The following is an 18847-nucleotide window of genomic DNA, read 5'->3' on the forward strand; positions in this document are numbered from 1 at the left end:
GGGACAGGACTCTGGGGACATTCAGAGCCCCAAGGACAGGACTCTGGGGACAGGCAGAGCCCCAGGGACAGGACACTGGGGACATTCAGAACCCCAAGGACAGGACTCTGGGGACAGCCAGAACCCCAAGGACAGGACTTTGGGGACATTCAGAACCCCAGGGACAGGACTCTGGGGACATTCAGAACCCCAGGGACAGGACTTTGGGGACAGCCAGAACCCCAGGGACAGGACTCTGGGGACATTCAGAACCCCAGGGACAGGACTCTGGGGACATTCAGAGCCCCAAGGACAGGACTCTGGGGACAGCCAGAACCCCAGGGACAGGACTCTGGGGACATTCAGAACCCCAGGGACCCGAGTTTGGGCACAGGCAGAGCTCTGTCCCCGGTGTCCCCAGGCACTCCTGTCACTGTCTCTGCCCTCCCCTGGGGCTGGGGGTGTTCTGGGGGCAGGTCTGGGGGGTTGGAGGGATGGGAAGAGTGGCTGAGGTCCCACCTGCTCTGGTGAGCCCTGGAAGGGCAGGATGCAGCCTGGGCTGGGGCAGCTCTGGGATTGGGGCCCTTGCAGGGACAGGAGGAGGGGAAATTGCCCCAAACTGCAGGAGAGTTCTTTAGGGAGCAATCCCTCCCTGGCAGGGTGTGAGGCCCTGGGATAGAATTCCCAGAGCAGCTGGGGCTGCCCCTGGATCCCTGGCAGTGCCCAAGGCCAGGCTGGATGGGTTTGGAGCAGCCTGGGACAGTGGCAGCTGTCCCTGCCATGGCTGGGGGGGCTCTGGGTGGGTTTGAGGTCCCTCCCAGCCCAAACCAGTCCGGGGTTCTGGGTGTTCCTCATGCTGGGTCTGCAGCTCTCTCTCCTCAGCGCTCCCCCCTGCAGCAGAGAGGCTCAGCCACGCTCCTTCTGCCACTCACAATCAATAATTTACAATCCCCATAATGCCCAGAATCTGCTCTCAGACTGAAGGAATTAATCCTGATTGTAATTACCAGGAACATCAAATGAAATATTAATTCAGCCCTTTCATATTTCCAGCCTCAGTCCGGCCCGAGTGCACAAAGGGTGACATTTAGGGAAGACAATATACAATGTTCCATGGCAAAATTCTGGTGTGCAGCAACTTTCTGGCTCTGAAGGCTTGTACTGGCTGTATTACAAGCTCACAATATAGGGCTTTAAGAGATATAAAAGATGACATTTCATTCTTGTTCTCTGGAACATTTCTGTTTGAATGGAATTCTTTCCTAAAGAAAATATCAGAAAAGAGGAGATTCGAATGACATTTCTAGCACTGCAAGGCTTTGATTTCAAATGCACAGATCCCACCCCTGAGCTTCACAGCCTGGGGGGCCGAGAGCTGATTCCCTGCCAGACCTCCCTGCACCAGCTGGGCTCAGTTATCATCACCTTTGGCAATTATCCTGCTGCAATTTAACCTGCTCATGCCATTACTGACCAGTTAGGGAGGGAGAAATTAGAAAACCATTTCAAAATACTGGCAAAAGTCTTTCCAGATGATGAGCAGAAGTTTCAGGCAGTCAATAAAAGCTGAAATGTTCAGATGTAGGGACGTGCCACCCAAACCTGAGCGCTGGTTCTGAGAGCCCCTGAAAGGATCCACGTGAGCTTTGCTCCACAGCAGGAACCAAACAGCTTGGATTGGTGCTGTGCTTCCAAACAGACTTTGTGCTTCCAGTACTGCTGCTGGAATATTCAGCATCCTGTGGCTTTGGGGACATCAGGAAAGGTTCTTCCCCCAGAGGTGCTGGCACTGCCCAGATCCCAGGGAATGGGCACAGCCCTGAGGCTGCTGGAGCTCCAGGAGGGTTCAGACTGCCAGGGATGCCCAGGGTGGGAATGTTGAGGGGTCTGGGCAGGACCAGGGGCTGGGCTGATGATCCCTGTGGGTCCCTTCCAGCTCAGAACACTCCAGGATTTAATGGGACAAGGCTTGAGGGAAATCTTATGGTCAATAATACATTATTTATGTTTTAAATTACCTTCTCAGGTCCGTCATTAGCATAATTGCCCCGGTCTGGGCCAGGTCTGAGTGTGTTCCCTGATGGAAATGAGTGTGAGGATCACAGAGTGTACCTGGCTGGGGGTGAACCCCGGTGTTTCCAGAGCCCAGGTCTCTGCACAGCCCCCCAGAAACCTCAGCCCCTACAGATCTACCGGGGTTCCTCCCCCTCTGCCTTCTCCTGGGTGTCCTCTCACTGCCCCAGGCTCGGTTTTAGCCTTTTTCTCCTGGACAGAACAGCCCTCAGCTGATATTTAATGTACAAAACATCTCCCCTCTGTTTTCCAGCTGGCTCTAAGCTCTTGCAGTGTCCCACACCCGCCCTGGGCCAGGATCTGTCACGTTCCCATCAATTCTCACTTCAGTCCTGGCCTCTCCCCAGCCCATGGATCTCTGCCATCCACCACCAAGCCCCGTGTGCTCCCACCTTGGAGGCTGATTTGTGTAGAATCAAACCCAGTGTTTGCTTTTCCAGAGACCTGTGCACGTCCCTGCTGAGCTCATTTCTTCATCACCCTTCTCCTTTCTCTGCAGTTTGCCCCCAAAAGGAGCCAGGTGCCACTGGCTGCCCTGCAAGGTGGGAATGGCATCCCAGAGGGATCAGGACATCAAACACCAAAAGCCTTTGCAGGGAAGAGATCACCGCTGGTTTTTAAGCATCAGATCTCACAAAAAGCACTTCAGAGACAAAAGGGGAGGATTTGGCCCCGCTTTGAGAGGAGGGACATAAAGATGAGCTTGTTGAGTGATGTCTCTCCAGCACCAGGAACTCCCCACATCAAAGGTCAGCAGTGCTGCAGTGCCAGGCTTTGGGACACAGGGACACTTGTCCTCCAGAATGCCAGAACCACCAATTCCAGAAGGAATGGCTTTGATGAGCCCAAAATGTGCTCCCCACTAGTCAGACTCACGCAGCTTCTTGTTGTTTCAGTGTAACACACAAAAGAGGGGCATATTTTCAATCAAGAAGAATTAATTTAAAAATCAGCACTTTGAAACACTTAATGCAGCATTTGACCCCACGAAACACTGAAGAAAAGCCATTTAGCCAATTATATTGAAAACCAGCCTGGCAAAATAAACGCCATTTCTCATATCTGGATTAAACCTTTAATTCTTCCGTGTGATTTCATCGTAAATACCAAACTTCGGTGTCTCCATGGTAATCCAGCGAATTTTCCCTCCAGGGAACGCGTTGCACAGCCACTGTGTGCTTGTGAGCAGTGTCAGAGATGCCCCAGGCTGTGCCACAGCCATCCCAAACCTGCAGATGGACCTTTCATTCCTCAGGGAACGTGTGCAGGGCAGGCCTGGACGTGGCACTCGGGGCTCTGGGCTGGGGACAAGCCAGGGAGCAGGCACAGCTTGGGCTCCAGGCTCTGGGAGAGCTTCTCCAACCTCAGGGACTCTGGGATTTCACCAAATCACATCAGGATTTGTCTGGCCAGGATAGGATGGCCTAGCCCAAACACACCTCCAGAACATCTGTGGAAATCCTGGGTGATTTATGGCAGCAATTTCTGTATTTCTGAGGTACCTTTGGAACAGAAACAGCAGGCAGCTCCTGGAGCTGAGCCCGGGCTCTGGGGCAGGGCAGGACAGCCCAGCAGGGGTTTTGGTGGGAATTAAACGTGCCTGCAGTGCTCCCTGTCCCCAGCAGCCCGTGCCCAGCCCCAGGCCAGCAGCACTCCCTGTACCTGTGTCCTCCCAGGGCTGCCAGGACCCTTCAGCAGCATCCTCCTCCTCCTCCTCTGATTCCGGGGCTGCCCCCAGCCAAAGCAATCCAACCCTCCTCTCCTGTCCAGGGAGTGCTTGGCTTGCTTCCAGAACTGTCACAAGTTGTCCCAGAGGCTTCCATACAGCATGAACTGTCTTTTTATTATAAACACTGCCAGAGGTTTGAGCTGCTGCTCTGCATCCCATCATTTATCATCTCCCAACTCCGCACTGAGGGCTGTGCTGGCAGCGCTGCCCTCCTGCTCACTCCTCCCTTTCATCCTGCAACAACTCCTTCATGGAGCTGTGTCAGAGAGAAATCCCAGCCCTGCACACCCCTCACTGCTCAAACCAGCACCTTGTGAGCAGTCCTGAGACACTGCACCCACGGTGTGAACACAACCAGTGACCTCCCTGCACCTTCCCAGGGCTGGGCAGCGCTGTGTGATCCCTCCCAGGGCCACAGGGGTCTGGGCAGAGCCCCAGCTGCAGAAAGAGCCCTGAGGAGCAGCGACTGCAGCACCTGGGGCAGGCCAGGGGAGCTGCTGAGCATCCCCAGGAGGGGCCAGGGCTGCCCAGGGCTGCAGCAGCACAAACACCTGCGCCAGGAGAACACCTTCCTCTGCTGGGAAACACGGCTGGGCCCTGTGTGCAGGAATGGAAATGCATCCTGATCCCAGCATCTGATCCCAGCATCTGATCCCAGCTCCTCCTGATCCCAGCACATCCTGATCCCAGCATCTGATCCCAGCATCTGATCCCAGCTCCTCCTGATCCCAGCACATCCTGATCCCAGCACATCCTGATCCCAACACATCCTGATCCCAGCCCCTCCTGACCCCAACACATCCTGATCCCAGCTTCTGATCCCAGCACATCCTGATCCCAGCATCTGATCCCAGCATCTCCTGATCCCAGCACATCCTGATCCCAGCTCCTCCTGATCCCAGCCCCTCCTGATCCCAGCATCTGATCCCAGCATCTCCTGATCCCAGCACATCCTGATCCCAGCATCTGATCCCAGCTCCTCCTGATCCCAGCATCTGATCCCAGCTCCTCCTGATCCCAACACATCCTGATCCCAGCACATCCTGATCCCAGCACATCCTGATCCCAGCATCTGATCCCAGCTCCTCCTGATCCCAGCTCATCCTGATCCCAACACATCCTGATCCCAACACATCCTGATCCCAACACATCCTGATCCCAGCTCCTCCTGATCCCAGCACATCCTGACCCCAGCACATCCTGATCCCAGCATCTGATCCCAGCTCCTCCTGACCCCAGCCCCTCCTGACCCCAACACTTTCTGATTGCAGCACTCCCAGACTGAAGCTTCGCTTCCCAATGGGAAAATCTCATGGAAAAGAGGGTGAGAATGATCAGAAGGAAGAAACTGAGAATGGGAAAAAGGAGCAGAGGACACAGGACCCCACCTGGGCTGAAATGAGCCTTTCCTGGTAAAATGAGTGCCAGAAAGGGGACGGGGGTGGCCTTTGGCTGCTCGCCCCATCTCAGGAAATCACCTCTCACTCGTCCCTCGCAGCGATGCTGAGCACAGTGGAAGCCCAGCTCTGCACAGGAGAGGATCCCCACCGAGAGGAAGGATGGCTCTCCAAGTCCCTGAGAGCACCAGCAGAATTCCCAAAAATATGTACAACTCCACGAGAGCAATTTAAGCCACGAGCCAGCTCCGCTGACTCCTGCGAGGTCTGCACCTGTTTGTTGTTCCTTTAAAATGCCACGAAAATTGGCAGCAACGTGAAGTGAATGTGCTGAGATTGTTCCTTAATAGGAGTGAAGTGAGAATTAGAACAAAAATAACACAAATATTGTGTTTGCAGCCGAGAGAACAAAGTGTTCACACTTCCAGGCTGATGTCTGAATGTTCTTATTTTTCCAGTGGTAGTTCACTGCCAATTTCAAAGGAAAAGAGGCAGTGGAGGGGGCATGCTTGGCTTTAATAGGAAACAGATTAAGACAGGCGCTGGTGAAGGACTAAAATAAAATCCTCTGTGAGCAAACCCTTCAGGGGGAGGGTGACCTTGGGGGCAATTCACCTCCCAGACATAAAAATCACGGTCCCAGGGGAGCGTAGCACTCGCTGAGATGACACACGAGGCAGGGCAGGCAGAGCCTGCCATCCCCAGCACATCTGTGAGCCCTGGGACAGCCCTGGGGTGGCTCCAGAGGGACCCTGAACGTGCTCCTGTGTTGGTGGTGGTCCCACATTCCCACCCTCTGCTCTCCTGGAGCCAATCCAGCTTCCCTCACCACGGACAGGCAGGGCTCAGACGCTGTTTTCACTATTTCCTTCTCTAAAAACCCTAGAGCTGCTAACCAAAAGCTTAAAAGTGACTTGAGAATGTCAAAGAAAGGATGAGAATTGCTGAGGTTAATGGAGTCCAAGCACAGGAACCATGGCACAATCCAGTTTTAGATACTTGTCACACCTTCTTAACTTTTCTCCAAGATTTCCTACAAAATGTTTCCATTTGGGCAAGATTTGCCTTTGTCCATAACCTGACCATATCACAGGAAATATCCATCTTTCCTGTAGGTTCCCTTCTGATGCACGGGGGGCTCACCTGAGCTGGGGCTGATTTCCAGTGCCCCCCTCCCCACCCAGACTCCTTTTAATGCCAATATTCTCCTTTTTCTGCCATAAACGTTTGTGAAAACGTTCTTGGGGCAGCTCCTCCAACACCAGCCACTGCTCCTGTCCCAGGAGCTCCCGTGGCCAGCTCAGAACAAAGCCAAGCCCGTTTCTCCAAGTGTAAATCCTGAGGAGAGCTAGAGAGGATTACACGGAACAGCTGAGCGGGCATATGGCATTCCATCCAAGCTGACAGCCGTCCAAACTGTTCCTGGAACAGTCACTGGCAACTGCTTTATCTGCATTTGTGTGGGACTCAGGAAAAAAGAGTGTCTTAAAAAATGGAGAATGAATAAAGCACCACCGTTCACTGTTAACAAACCCCTTCTTCAACAGTTAATTAGCCCCAAATGTTGAAACATTTTGCTGTGCCTAACAACTCCTACCAGCCATTCTGAAGGCTCACAGAGCTCCTCACAGCCCAGGCAGGAAGGTTCTTGGGATAAAATCAGCGCTCCACAGCCGTGCAGGGCAGCAGGAAATGCAGTTTGTGCATCACACACACACACACAACCTCTGCAGTTTGTAATCCAGTCCTCCCAGGAAAAGCTCATCAGGGAATATGGAATTTAGATTGACTCCTGTCCCAAAGCTCCCCTTGAGCCTCCTGGCCACTGGCTCCTACACTGACCTCCATCGATTTGTCTGAAGACCTTTAGAAATTGACATTTTACCAAATATTTAATCCCTTTTTCCTTTTGTCTCTTGCAAAAATAATTGTTTTAACATTTTAGGTGAAGTCTTTTGTCATGGACTGGGTTTTTGGTGGATGTTTTCTGAGGCTGGGAGGAGATCTGGCATTTGAGACCATTACAAAGGATGGAGGGACAGGAGCCAGGGAATGGCTGCCAGTGCCAGAGGGCAGGGCTGGATGGGATCTGGGGCAGGAATTGTTCCCTGGCAGGGTGGGAGGCCCTGGGATAGAATTCCCAGAGCAGCTGGGGCTGTCCCTGGATCCCTGGCAGTGCCCAAGGCCAGGCTGGATGGGTTTGGAGCAGCCTGGGACAGTGGCAGCTGTCCCTGCCATGGCTGGGCTGGGGTGGGGGGGATTTGAGGTCCCTCCCAGCCCAGTCTGGGATTCTCTGGTTCTTCCAGCACAGGGCAGGTCTTTCCCCAGTTTATATATTCAATTAAAACTTCCCAGATCATTATCATTCAGTGGTGTCAGTGCAATTCTCGTCACTTTCAGGTTTCATGAGGACTCAAATCATTCACTGGAACTTTTGATTTCTCTCTCCCACACTCAAACCTACACAACACCTCAAATATATCCAATTCTTCAAACACCCAACCCTTCAAACACACAGCTCCCAAACACCCAACCCTTCAAACACACACCCCAAACACAACCAACCCTTCAAACACACACCCCAAACACACAACCCTTCAAACACCCAGCCCCAAACACACAACCCTTCAAACACACACCCCAAACACACAACCCTTCAAACACCCAGCCCCAAACACCCAACCCTTCAAACACCCAACCCTTCAAACACACCCAACCCCAAACACCCAACCCTTCAAACACACACCCCAAACACACCCAACCCCAAACACCCAAGCCCTAAGAGCCATCCTGTCCAACACGACGAGCCCTGAGAGCTGTGGCTGCAGGAGCTGCTGGCCATGGCTGTGAGCAGGACACACACCCAGCTCCTCACACCCAGCCAGGACACACACACCCAGCTCTGCACACACACCCAGCTCTGCACACACACCCAGCTCTGCACACCCAGCTCTGCACACCCAGCTCCTCACACCCAGCTCCTCACACCCAGGCAGGACACACACATAGCTCTGCACACCCAGCTCTGCACACCCAGCTCTGCACACCTAGCCAGGACACACACACCCAGCTCTGCACACCCAGCTCCTCACACCCAGCTCTGCACACCCAGCTCTGCACACCCAGCTCTGCACACCCAGCTCTGCACACACAGCTCTGCGCACCCAGCTCTGCACACCCAGCTCTGCACACCCAGCTCTGCACACACACCCAGCTCTGCACACACACCCAGCTCTGCACACCCAGCTCTGCACACCCAGCTCTGCACACACAGCTCTGCACACACCCAGCTCTGCACACCCAGCTCTGCACACCCAGCTCCTCACACCCAGCTCTGCACACACAGCTCTGCACACCCAGCTTTGCACACCCAGCTCCTCACACCCAGCTCCTCATACCCAGCTCTGCACACCCAGCTTTGCACACCCAGCTCTGCACACACAGCTCTGCGCACCCAGCTCTGCACACCCAGCTCTGCACACCCAGCTCTGCACACCCAGCTCTGCACACCCAGCTCCTCACACCCAGGCAGGACACACACATAGCTCTGCACACCCAGCTCTGCACACACCCAGCTCTGCACACCCAGCTCTGCACACACACCCAGCTCTGCACACACAGCTCTGCACACCCAGCTCTGCACACCCAGCTCTGCACACCCAGCTCTGCACACACACACAGCTCTGCACACACACCCAGCTCTGCACACACACACAGCTCTGCACACCCAGCTCTGCACACCCAGCTCTGCACACCCAGCTCTGCACACACACACAGCTCTGCACACACACCCAGCTCTGCACACACACACAGCTCTGCACACCCAGCTTTGCACACCCAGCTCCTCACACCCAGCTCCTCATACCCAGCTCTGCACACCCAGCTTTGCACACCCAGCTCTGCACACACAGCTCTGCACACCCAGCCAGGACACACACACCCAGCTCTGCACACCCAGCTCTGCACACACAGCTCTGCACACACAGCTCTGCACACAGCCAGGACACACACACCCAGCTCTGCACACCCAGCCAGGACACACACACACCCCCAGCTCTGCACACCCAGCTCCTCACACCCAGCTCCTCACACCCAGCTCTGCACACCCAGCTCTGCACACCCAGCCAGGACACACACACACACCCAGCTCTGCACACCCAGCTCCTCACACCCAGCTCCTCACACCCAGCTCTGCACACCCAGCCAGGGCAGCAGAGGGCCTGGGGACACCTGGCAGCACCATTCACCTGCAGGACCTCCCTGCCTGAGCCTGGCCCTGCCTCAGCAGCCCTGGGAGAAGAGAAGAGTCCCCAGGACACTGCAGCTGTGCCAAGGTGACGTGTAAATAAAACCTCCAGGCAAGGGGAGATGCCTTTTCATATTAAGATTGAAATAATTCTCAGATCAGGCCTGTGTTTCTGTGAGCACTGTCACAGCAATTAGAGGTTTTAAGGAAACCAAAGTCACAGATAATGTATTGAAATAATAAAGTGACATTTTGATATGCAACCAGCAGACATTAAGGAAATGACAACTGACTCCAAAACGTCCAGAAAGATATTTAAATCAGTAATGCTGAATAAATTAAATGAGCAATTACTGGTATGTTTGACAAAGCATGATACAACAATATATTAGGCATATATTAGCTCAGCCTTTACTCACTGATCTTTATCTGCTTTTAATTAATGAATTTAATTGACTGTAAGGGAGATTTGAGAATGGCTTGTTGCAAGCCAAGGAGGAAAACCATTTCATATTTTGGAGAGGAGAAGCAAAGGGAAACACTGGGGTGGAGCCACTCCTGGCTGTGCCCAAAGCTGGGAAGGGACAGGAGAGTCCCCAGTAATTGTGATTTTATTGTGTGTCCCCTGTGCCCCCCTGTGCACTTCTCTGTTGGCACTTGTCTCTGTCAGACCAAGAGGTGTTATTCCAAAAAAGCATCAATAATATTAAGTCAGAAAATAAGAGCAAACTCTCTAAAATTGAAGATTTATTGTGCTATTATGCACAGAATGAACATCATCACTGTTATTGTCGTTATTATTTCAGCTTTATTTTCAATTGCATTTTAAATAACACCTGTCTGTAGTTTTCTCTCTTTGCCACACCTGGGGGTTAAAATAGATGCTTAAACTATTTGAAATCAGTTGAAATTAGTTCTATTTTCCGTGTCTGGGGAACAGAATATAGGCTTAAACTGTTTGAAATGAGTTAAGCCTGGAACTGTCGGATGCAGCTACTCCTGGAGTTTCTCGCAGTAAATGATATTTAACTGGCTGATGGCTTTGACATTTCCAGAATGGAATCCTCTTGTCTCCACCGAGCACGAGGCAGCAGGGACAGAGACCTGCTCTGAATCCTGGAGGTGGCACAGGTTTAACAGCACGGAAGGAATGATCCCTCCCAAACACCAGAGCGAGGGAGGAACGGGGACCAGGGGAGCTCAGGGAAATCCTCTGGGGAAGGAGTGAAAAAGCCAGGAGCGTGTAGGGGATGCAATTCACAATCTCTGTCACCGTGAGTTTGTCACCACAAAACCCCAGCTGGAGAGCAGCTCCTCCCCAGCCAAGTGCAGCCCCTGGCCCCACAAACACTGAGCAACCTGGCCAAAACCCACGGACAATTCATTCACTGAGCTCTGGAGATCTGGGGAAGTGCCCTGGGTTTCCCCCAGGCAGGAAGAGCTGGCAGAGTTCCATGTGCAGCTCTGGAACACGGGAAACAGTGGGGAGAGCAAGTCCTCATCCTTCCTGCCAGGGGAATGGATCTCACTGCCCAAGGGCAGGGCTGGATGGGATCTTGGGATTGCAGGAATTGTTCCCTGGCAGGGTGGGCAGGCCCTGGGATAGAATTCCCAGAGCAGCTGGGGCTGTCCCTGGATCCCTGGCAGTGCCCAAGGCCAGGCTGGATGGGTTTGGAGCAGCCTGGGACAGTGGCAGCTGTCCCTGCCATGGCTGGGGTGGGATGGGTGGGCTCTGAGGTCTCTCCCAGATCAAACCAGCCTGGGATTCCATGGTTTTCCAGACAGGAAATATCCCACCACACCCCCCTGGTTTTTCCAGGAACACTGGAGCCTGTTTTCCCCTGACCTTTGATAAGGCAGGATGGAACAGCCCCGTTTTTGCCCCAAAGCTGTCGGAGGGAGGCTGAGGAGGGAGCTCTGGGGAGCAGGAGCAGCCCCATCAGTGAGAGCCAAGCACAGCCCCCCAGCTCTCTCACAGTGCCATCAGCTGGGCAGCACAGCCAGCAGGAACAACAGCTCCACTTCTATCAAATATTAAAATATTGTTAAATATTAAAACTAAACTTCTAAAAGATAAAAGCCAAGCAGAAGTCACCACCCATTCTAATATTTTACATGGTTCTGTCTCATGGTTCTGTCTCAAAGCATTTTGTAACAGGAACGGCCTGGGCACTTGGGAAAAACCAAAGGACAAGAACAGCACTTGATTACAGCATTAAACCATCGAGTTCCTGTTGGCTGAGAGAACACAGAACCCAATAATCCAGCGTTGCTTGACAAATTCATCTTTCTTTTCTCTGTTTCTGACTGTAACATGCACAGGAGGAAGAGGAGGTGTCACCAAAGGGAGCAGCTCCTTTGAAATCCTGCCCCTAGCCTGCTCCTATACAATGAATTTAATTTTTTTTATCTTTCAGAAAAAAAGCTCCTTTTATTTCTCTCTGTGCAGTGCCCCTGATCAAACCCATTCTACTGAACGTGGGTGCAAGACAAGAGAAGGGGAAACTCTGTGAAGCCTTTGCCCCAAAGGAAGGCTCTGTGTTCAGTGGCAGAGTTGCCCAGGAGAGCTTTGATGGATCACAGCACCCTCTGAGCCTCTCTCAGCACAGCCAGGAGCACCCAGAGCTGGCTCTGCAGCTTTTAATGGCACTGCCATGGGAATGGGAGAGAAACTCCAGGCTGCCACTGAGCTGGAGGTGTGAGGAGCAGGAATCTGCTCTGCCAGGAGAAGACAGCAGGATTCCCCTGGACACAGAAAGGGAGACCTGCAAACACAGCAGCTGGTGCTGGGGGCCCCAAACCTCAGAATGATTTGGGAAAGAGTCCAAGAACAAGCACAGAATCCCAGAATCATTCAGGATGGAAAAGCCCCCTCGGAGCATCGACTGCAGCCATTCCCCGGCACTGCCAAGGCCACCCCTGCTTCCCTTGGTGTTCAGGTGTCTCAGCCAAGCATTCCCCTGCCAAAAATCCCAAAGCTCCCCCACCTGTGACACACCCAGAGCTTTGGGAGGGAACCAAGGTGTGCAGATCACTGAGAGAATAGAGATTGGGGTACAGGATTTATGGGGTCCCTGGGTTCATGGGACAGGCAGGATGAGAGCAGATCTCCCTGCAGGTCTGGAACTGGAAGCACTGGGATTTTCCATGGCAGCCACCAGCCCCTCCTGGCACCCCCAGCCCCAGCCCAGGGCCAGCAGCAAACCAATTACAAACACTGTGCACTCAAATTGGATAAATGCACCTAATTGGCTTTTTGGTTGTTTGCACAAAGGAGTGGGAAGAGCACCTCTGAAGGACAGCAAAGCAAGCAGGATCTGCAGCACCTCTGGGAATAATTGTCCCTTCATTCTGCGAGGTAACCATGGCAAAGAACTGCTCAGTTCTCCTCCTCACTGCTGAGGCTCAGCGACCTCTTCACCAACAACCACGTGGAGAACAATTAAACCCGCCCAAAAATCCCATTCTTTTTCTCCTCAGAAAGCTCAGGGATGTCCATTGAGGACATTTTAATTTTTTTTTCTGGGAATCTCTGCTTGTGCAGCAAATCCCAGTGTAACAAACTTGTGTTTGTTGACATTCCAGCCATTAACAGAAGGGGAAACGCTGGCAGACACAATGAGGGGTGACTTTCAAACCGAGAGTGGGTTTAGGTGGGATATTGGGCAGGAATTCCTCCTGAGAGGGGGCGAGGCCCTGGCACAGGTGCCCAGAGAGGCAGGCACTGCCCTGTCTGCAGAAAAGGCCACAGCACTCCCATTTATTCCCTGCTTGGCTGACTTTGGCCTCGGTGGCTGGGTGGGATGAGGTTCTGGACAGAGCTGTGCCTTGCTCCACCTTCTCGGGGCTTTGGAGTCAGCACAGCCGGGAGAATCCTCCCTGCAGCATTTCCAGGGGATCTCCATTTGCAGCTGCCATGTACATCCCTTCTTGCAGGTGGAAAAAGGCTCAGAGAAATCCAATAACTGGGCTGGAGAGCACACCAGGCACCTCAGGCTGGAGAGGTAAAAGGAATCCAGCCTGAGCAGCTGTTTCTAACTGGAAAGCTTTGGGCAGCTTCTCCTGTTCTGGGGGTTCATTGGCACCTAGGCACTGCTGTGAGCATCCCCTCCCAGCCCTCGCTCGCTGTGGCCACACAGCTGAATATTAACCTGAATATTCCAAACCTCATGGACAACAGCACCTGCAGGACACAGATTCCTGCTCATTTTCTCTTCTTTCTTTCCATGTCTCCACCATTTTAGTATCTTTGAGTGCAGACCAGTTACAACCTCATTAATTAACTGACCACCCCACCCCACTGAGATTTGGTAAATTTGGCTACAAACTGAGCCAGAATTTCGCTAATCATTAGAACCATTTGCTAACCATTATAAATACGGCATTATAATGGAAATAATATAATACAATTATTATTTTATATATTATTAATATAATAAAATAAATAGAATATAATGACTATGATATGATATAATAGAATAGAATAGAATAGAATAGAATAGAATAACTATGATATAATATAATAGAATAGAATAGAATAACTATAATATAATATAATATAATATAATATAATATAATATATAAATATAAAAATAAAATATAAAATATAAAATATAAATATATATTTATATATTTTTATTATAAATATAAGTATCATATGATATAGTTATTATAAACTGGCATTGCACATTTTGGTGAGAGTTTCGGGCAGTTCCTCTCCTCCTTTCCAGCCCTCCCAGCCTGTGCTGCTGGACTGAGCCCCGTTGCTGCTGTTTTGCAGAGTCCTGACCTGAATTGCAATGGGAGAGGGAAGCGCTGCCCCGCAGCTCTCGGGTGTTTCCCTCAGCTCGGTGCCAGTGCAGCCTGCTGCCCTGGGCTGCTCCAGGAAATTCCTATTCAGCTCACAGACCCCACATCCGTATTTCACAGCCTCGCTGCGTGGCTGGAAAACCAAGGGTACCTTTAACTCCGTGCCACTTATTTCCTAAGCCTGGCAAGAGGAATTTTCTCGGAATTTCCTTGTGCACGTGGCGTTGCCTTCCTTGATGGCAGCTCCTTTCTGTCCCCACTGCCCACGGAGCCCCTCGCCCCCAAACTGCTCCACAACCAGCCCCACCTCCAGTTAAACCTGCTTTGGCTCCCCAGCTCCCACGGCTGTGCTGGCTGTGCCCTGTCCCTGTGCCCTGTCCCTGTGCCCTGTCCCTGTGCCCTGTCCCTGTGCTGTGTCCCTGTGCCCTGTCCCTGTGCCCTGTCCCTGTGCCCTGTCCCTGTGCCTGTCCCTGTGCCCTGTCCCTGTGCTGTGTCCCTGTGCTGTGTCCCTGTGCCGTGTCCCTGTGCCTGTCCCTGTGCCCTGTCCCTGTGCCGTGTCCCTGTGCTGTGTCCCTGTGCCGTGTCCCTGTGCCGTGTCCCTGTGCCGTGTCCCTGTGCCGTGTCCCTGTGCCCTGTCCCTGTGCCCTGTCCCTGTGCCTGTCCCTGTGCTGTGTCCCTGTGCCCTGTCCCTGTGCCGTGTTCCTGTGCCCTGTCCCTGTGCTGTGTCCCTGTGCTGTGTCCCTGTGCCGTGTCCCTGTGCCGTGTTCCTGTGACGTGTTCCTGTGCCCTGTCCCTGTGCCGTGTCCCTGTGCCCTGTCCCTGTGCCCTGTCCCTGTGCCCTGTCCCTGTGCCTGTCCCTGTGCTGTGTCCCTGTGCTGTGTCCCTGTGCTGTGTCCCTGTGCCTTGTCCCTGTGCCCTGTCCCTGTGCTGTGTCCCTGTGCCGTGTCCCTGTGCCGTGTCCCTGTGCCCTGTCCCTGTGCCCTGTCCCTGTGCCGTGTCCCTGTGCCCTGTCCCTGTGCTGTGTCCCTGTGCTGTGTCCCTGTGCTGTGTCCCTGTGCCTTGTCCCTGTGCCCTGTCCCTGTGCTGTGTCCCTGTGCCGTGTCCCTGTGCCGTGTCCCTGTGCCCTGTCCCTGTGCCCTGTCCCTGTGCCGTGTCCCTGTGCCCTGTCCCTGTGCCCTGTCCCTGTGCCTGTCCCTGTGCCCTGTCCCTGTGCTGTGTCCCTGTGCTGTGTCCCTGTGCCGTGTCCCTGTGCCCTGTCCCTGTGCCTGTCCCTGTGCCCTGTCCCTGTGCTGTGTCCCTGTGCCGTGTCCCTGTGCCCTGTCCCTGTGCCCTGTCCCTGTGCCCTGTCCCTGTGCCGTGTTCCTGTGCCCTGTCCCTGTGCTGTGTCCCTGTGCCCTGTCCCTGTGCCCTGTCCCTGTGCCCTGTCCCTGTGCCTGTCCCTGTGCCCTGTCCCTGTGCTGTGTCCCTGTGCTGTGTCCCTGTGCCGTGTCCCTGTGCCTGTCCCTGTGCCCTGTCCCTGTGCCGTGTCCCTGTGCTGTGTCCCTGTGCCGTGTCCCTGTGCCGTGTCCCTGTGCCGTGTCCCTGTGCCGTGTCCCTGTGCCCTGTCCCTGTGCCTGTCCCTGTGCTGTGTCCCTGTGCCCTGTCCCTGTGCCGTGTTCCTGTGCCCTGTCCCTGTGCTGTGTCCCTGTGCTGTGTCCCTGTGCCGTGTCCCTGTGCCGTGTTCCTGTGCCGTGTTCCTGTGCCCTGTCCCTGTGCCGTGTCCCTGTGCCCTGTCCCTGTGCCCTGTCCCTGTGCCGTGTCCCTGTGCCCTGTCCCTGTGCTGTGTCCCTGTGCTGTGTCCCTGTGCTGTGTCCCTGTGCCTTGTCCCTGTGCCCTGTCCCTGTGCTGTGTCCCTGTGCCGTGTCCCTGTGCCGTGTCCCTGTGCCCTGTCCCTGTGCCCTGTCCCTGTGCCGTGTCCCTGTGCCCTGTCCCTGTGCCCTGTCCCTGTGCCTGTCCCTGTGCCCTGTCCCTGTGCTGTGTCCCTGTGCTGTGTCCCTGTGCCGTGTCCCTGTGCCCTGTCCCTGTGCCTGTCCCTGTGCCCTGTCCCTGTGCTGTGTCCCTGTGCCGTGTCCCTGTGCCCTGTCCCTGTGCCCTGTCCCTGTGCCCTGTCCCTGTGCCGTGTTCCTGTGCCCTGTCCCTGTGCCCTGTCCCTGTGCCCTGTCCCTGTGCCCTGTCCCTGTGCCGTGTTCCTGTGCCCTGTCCCTGTGCCCTGTCCCTGTGCCCTGTCCCTGTGCCGTGTCCCTGTGCTGTGTCCCTGTGCCCTGTCCCTGTGCCGTGTCCCTGTGCTGTGTCCCTGTGCCCTGTCCCTGTGCCCTGTCCCTGTGCCCTGTCCCTGTGCCCTGTCCCTGTGCCCCGTGCAAAGCCAGAGCAGCTCGCCCCAGCCCTGTGCTGGCCCCTGTGCAGCAGCTCCTCTCTGCCCAGCCTTGGGAAGAACATGGGAATTCCCCCTCATGGAAGCCGTGTCACGTTTGCCACCCACCCTCTCTCAGACATCGCAGCAAATTCAGCACAACGAGTGCAGTTCAGCTGTTCCCAGCCACGGGGAAGCCAGAGCTGCTCTCATCCCCACTGCAGAGCTCTCCTGGAGAATTCCCAGCCTGGAGAGCCCGGGATGCCTCCATCCCAAGCTGGGGATGCCCTGGGATGCCTCCATCCCAAGCTGGGGATGCCCTGGGATGCCTCATCCCAAGCTGGGGATGCCCTGGGATGCCTCATCCCAAGCTGGGGATGCCCTGGGATGCCTCATCCCAAGCTGGGGATGCCCTGGGATGCCTCATCCCAAGCTGGGGATGCCCTGGGATGCCTCCATCCCAAGCTGGGGATGCCCTGGGATGCCTCATCCCAAGCTGGGGATGCTCTGGGATGCCTCATCCCAAGCTGGGGATGCCCTGGGATGCCTCATCCCAAGCTGGGGATGCTCTGGGATGCTGTTTGCAGGGTCTGGCCCGGCAGGACACACAGGACCCCGTGGTGCCAGCGCCTGGCAGAGGCTGCGGGTCCCAACCTCTGAACAAACTTTGTGCCTGTTCACAAAAACGCCTTTGCAGAGCGAGGGGAGGCTGTGCTTCCCCTGCAGGGACAATAATCCCTGCTCAATTACTCCCCATTTCCTGGGACAGCAATCCAGAGGAGTCACTGCACCAACACAAAGTGACAGCGCCGCGGCCGCCCCGCCTTTGTGCAATTAAATCCCGAGAAAGGCTCCTCTTATAAGTTTAATACACGAGTCAGTTCCAATCTGCTGCAACAAGACTGTTCCCACATATTATCTCTCTTCTCCTTGGAGACAAAGGAAGAATCCCTAACTTAGGAAATCTGGGGCAGTACCCTGAGCTGGCATTAATAACACACCACCAAAGCCAGGGATTCACACCAGACTCGAGTTCGGCCCTGCTCATTTAAATTGGCTGAAGCAATAGATTGCTTTGTAATTTATTTAATGTTATTTGCGTTACCGTATTATTACTCTATATCTATGTACACATGTATCTCAAACAGTACTATAGTTTCTACTGCTGAGATAAGGAGATGAACTAAGAAATCAGAGATAAGGAGAGGGACTTTCCTGTGTTTTTCAGATTTACTGGAAGCCCTCACACATATCAGAGACCCTCCTGCTCCCATCCCATCCCGACAAGCACGCACATCCCGGTTCTGAGACACAGATCCCGGCCCACGGGAACGCCCTGGCACCCCGGCACAAGTGTAATTAAGTGTAATTAAGGCCATGGCTAATTGCCTGCAAGCAGAGGGAGCTGTGGCTCTGCCGAGAGCAGCCTCGGTGCGAGGCTCCTCGGGCAGGGAGGGTCTCTGCACCCCCAAATCCGCCTGGGAGTGCTTCTCCACACTCCTTGTGGGAACCAAACCTGGCAAGAGAAACCATCCTGAGGAAATACCTGGCAAGAGAAACCATCCTGAGGAAATACCTGGCAAGAGAAACCATCCTGAGGAAATACCTGACAAGAGAAACCATCCTGAGGAAATACCTGAGCAGAACAGGGAACTTCACCCCACAGCTGCAGGAAACCCCCTTGTTACACACAGAATGCTGTCCCCCAAAAGGGACCAAACACATATACTGCCCGGTGGAAAATGCAATTTTTGGGTGTGATTTTTCAGCAGAAATGAGCCCCAAATCTGCATCTGAGCCTGTTTCCCCAGAGGTGAGGGAAGCCAGCAGTGCCCCAAGGCCAAAGAGTGCTGGGAAGGGCTGAGGCTCAGCACAAACCCCTCCCCAGACCCCAACCCCATGGCCAGGACGGGACCCCACAGAAATGAATCCCAAAGTGGGAGCAGCCCCTGGCCAGCCACTGCTGCACAGAGACACAAAACTGGCTGGAAATCCTCTTTGCTCTTTGCAGACTGCGTGGATGAAAATAATTAACATTACTGTTACGGAGTTTTGAAGAGAGAACTTCACCTAAATCACAGAATGAAGGCTCAGGACCTTAAGGATCACCTTGTCCCAATCCTTTCATTCTCCATGGAACCCAAACACCAAAATCCTTACGCAGTTACTGCAGCCTGGGATGCTCGAGAATCTTCATTGCAAAACTGATTCTTGTCTTTTGTTGC

The 18847-nt window shown here is 54.0% G+C and overlaps 1 protein-coding gene and 1 long non-coding RNA gene across 4 annotated transcripts in view; one reads left to right on the forward strand and one right to left on the reverse strand.

The window, feature by feature from the left end:
- The window catches only part of NEGR1 (neuronal growth regulator 1), a 171374-nt gene that overhangs the window by 117554 nt on the left and 34973 nt on the right, over positions 1–18847 (reverse strand). The window lies entirely within an intron of this gene.
- Positions 1455–3881, forward strand: LOC147651783 (uncharacterized). Its single transcript, XR_015273804.1, has 2 exons — positions 1455–1759; positions 2552–3881. It is a non-coding gene; the product is annotated as an uncharacterized LOC147651783 (long non-coding RNA).

This window comes from Cyanistes caeruleus, chromosome 9 (assembly GCF_971803275.1).
Source record: "Cyanistes caeruleus chromosome 9, bCyaCae1.hap1.1, whole genome shotgun sequence".
Lineage (NCBI taxonomy): Eukaryota > Metazoa > Chordata > Aves > Passeriformes > Paridae > Cyanistes > Cyanistes caeruleus.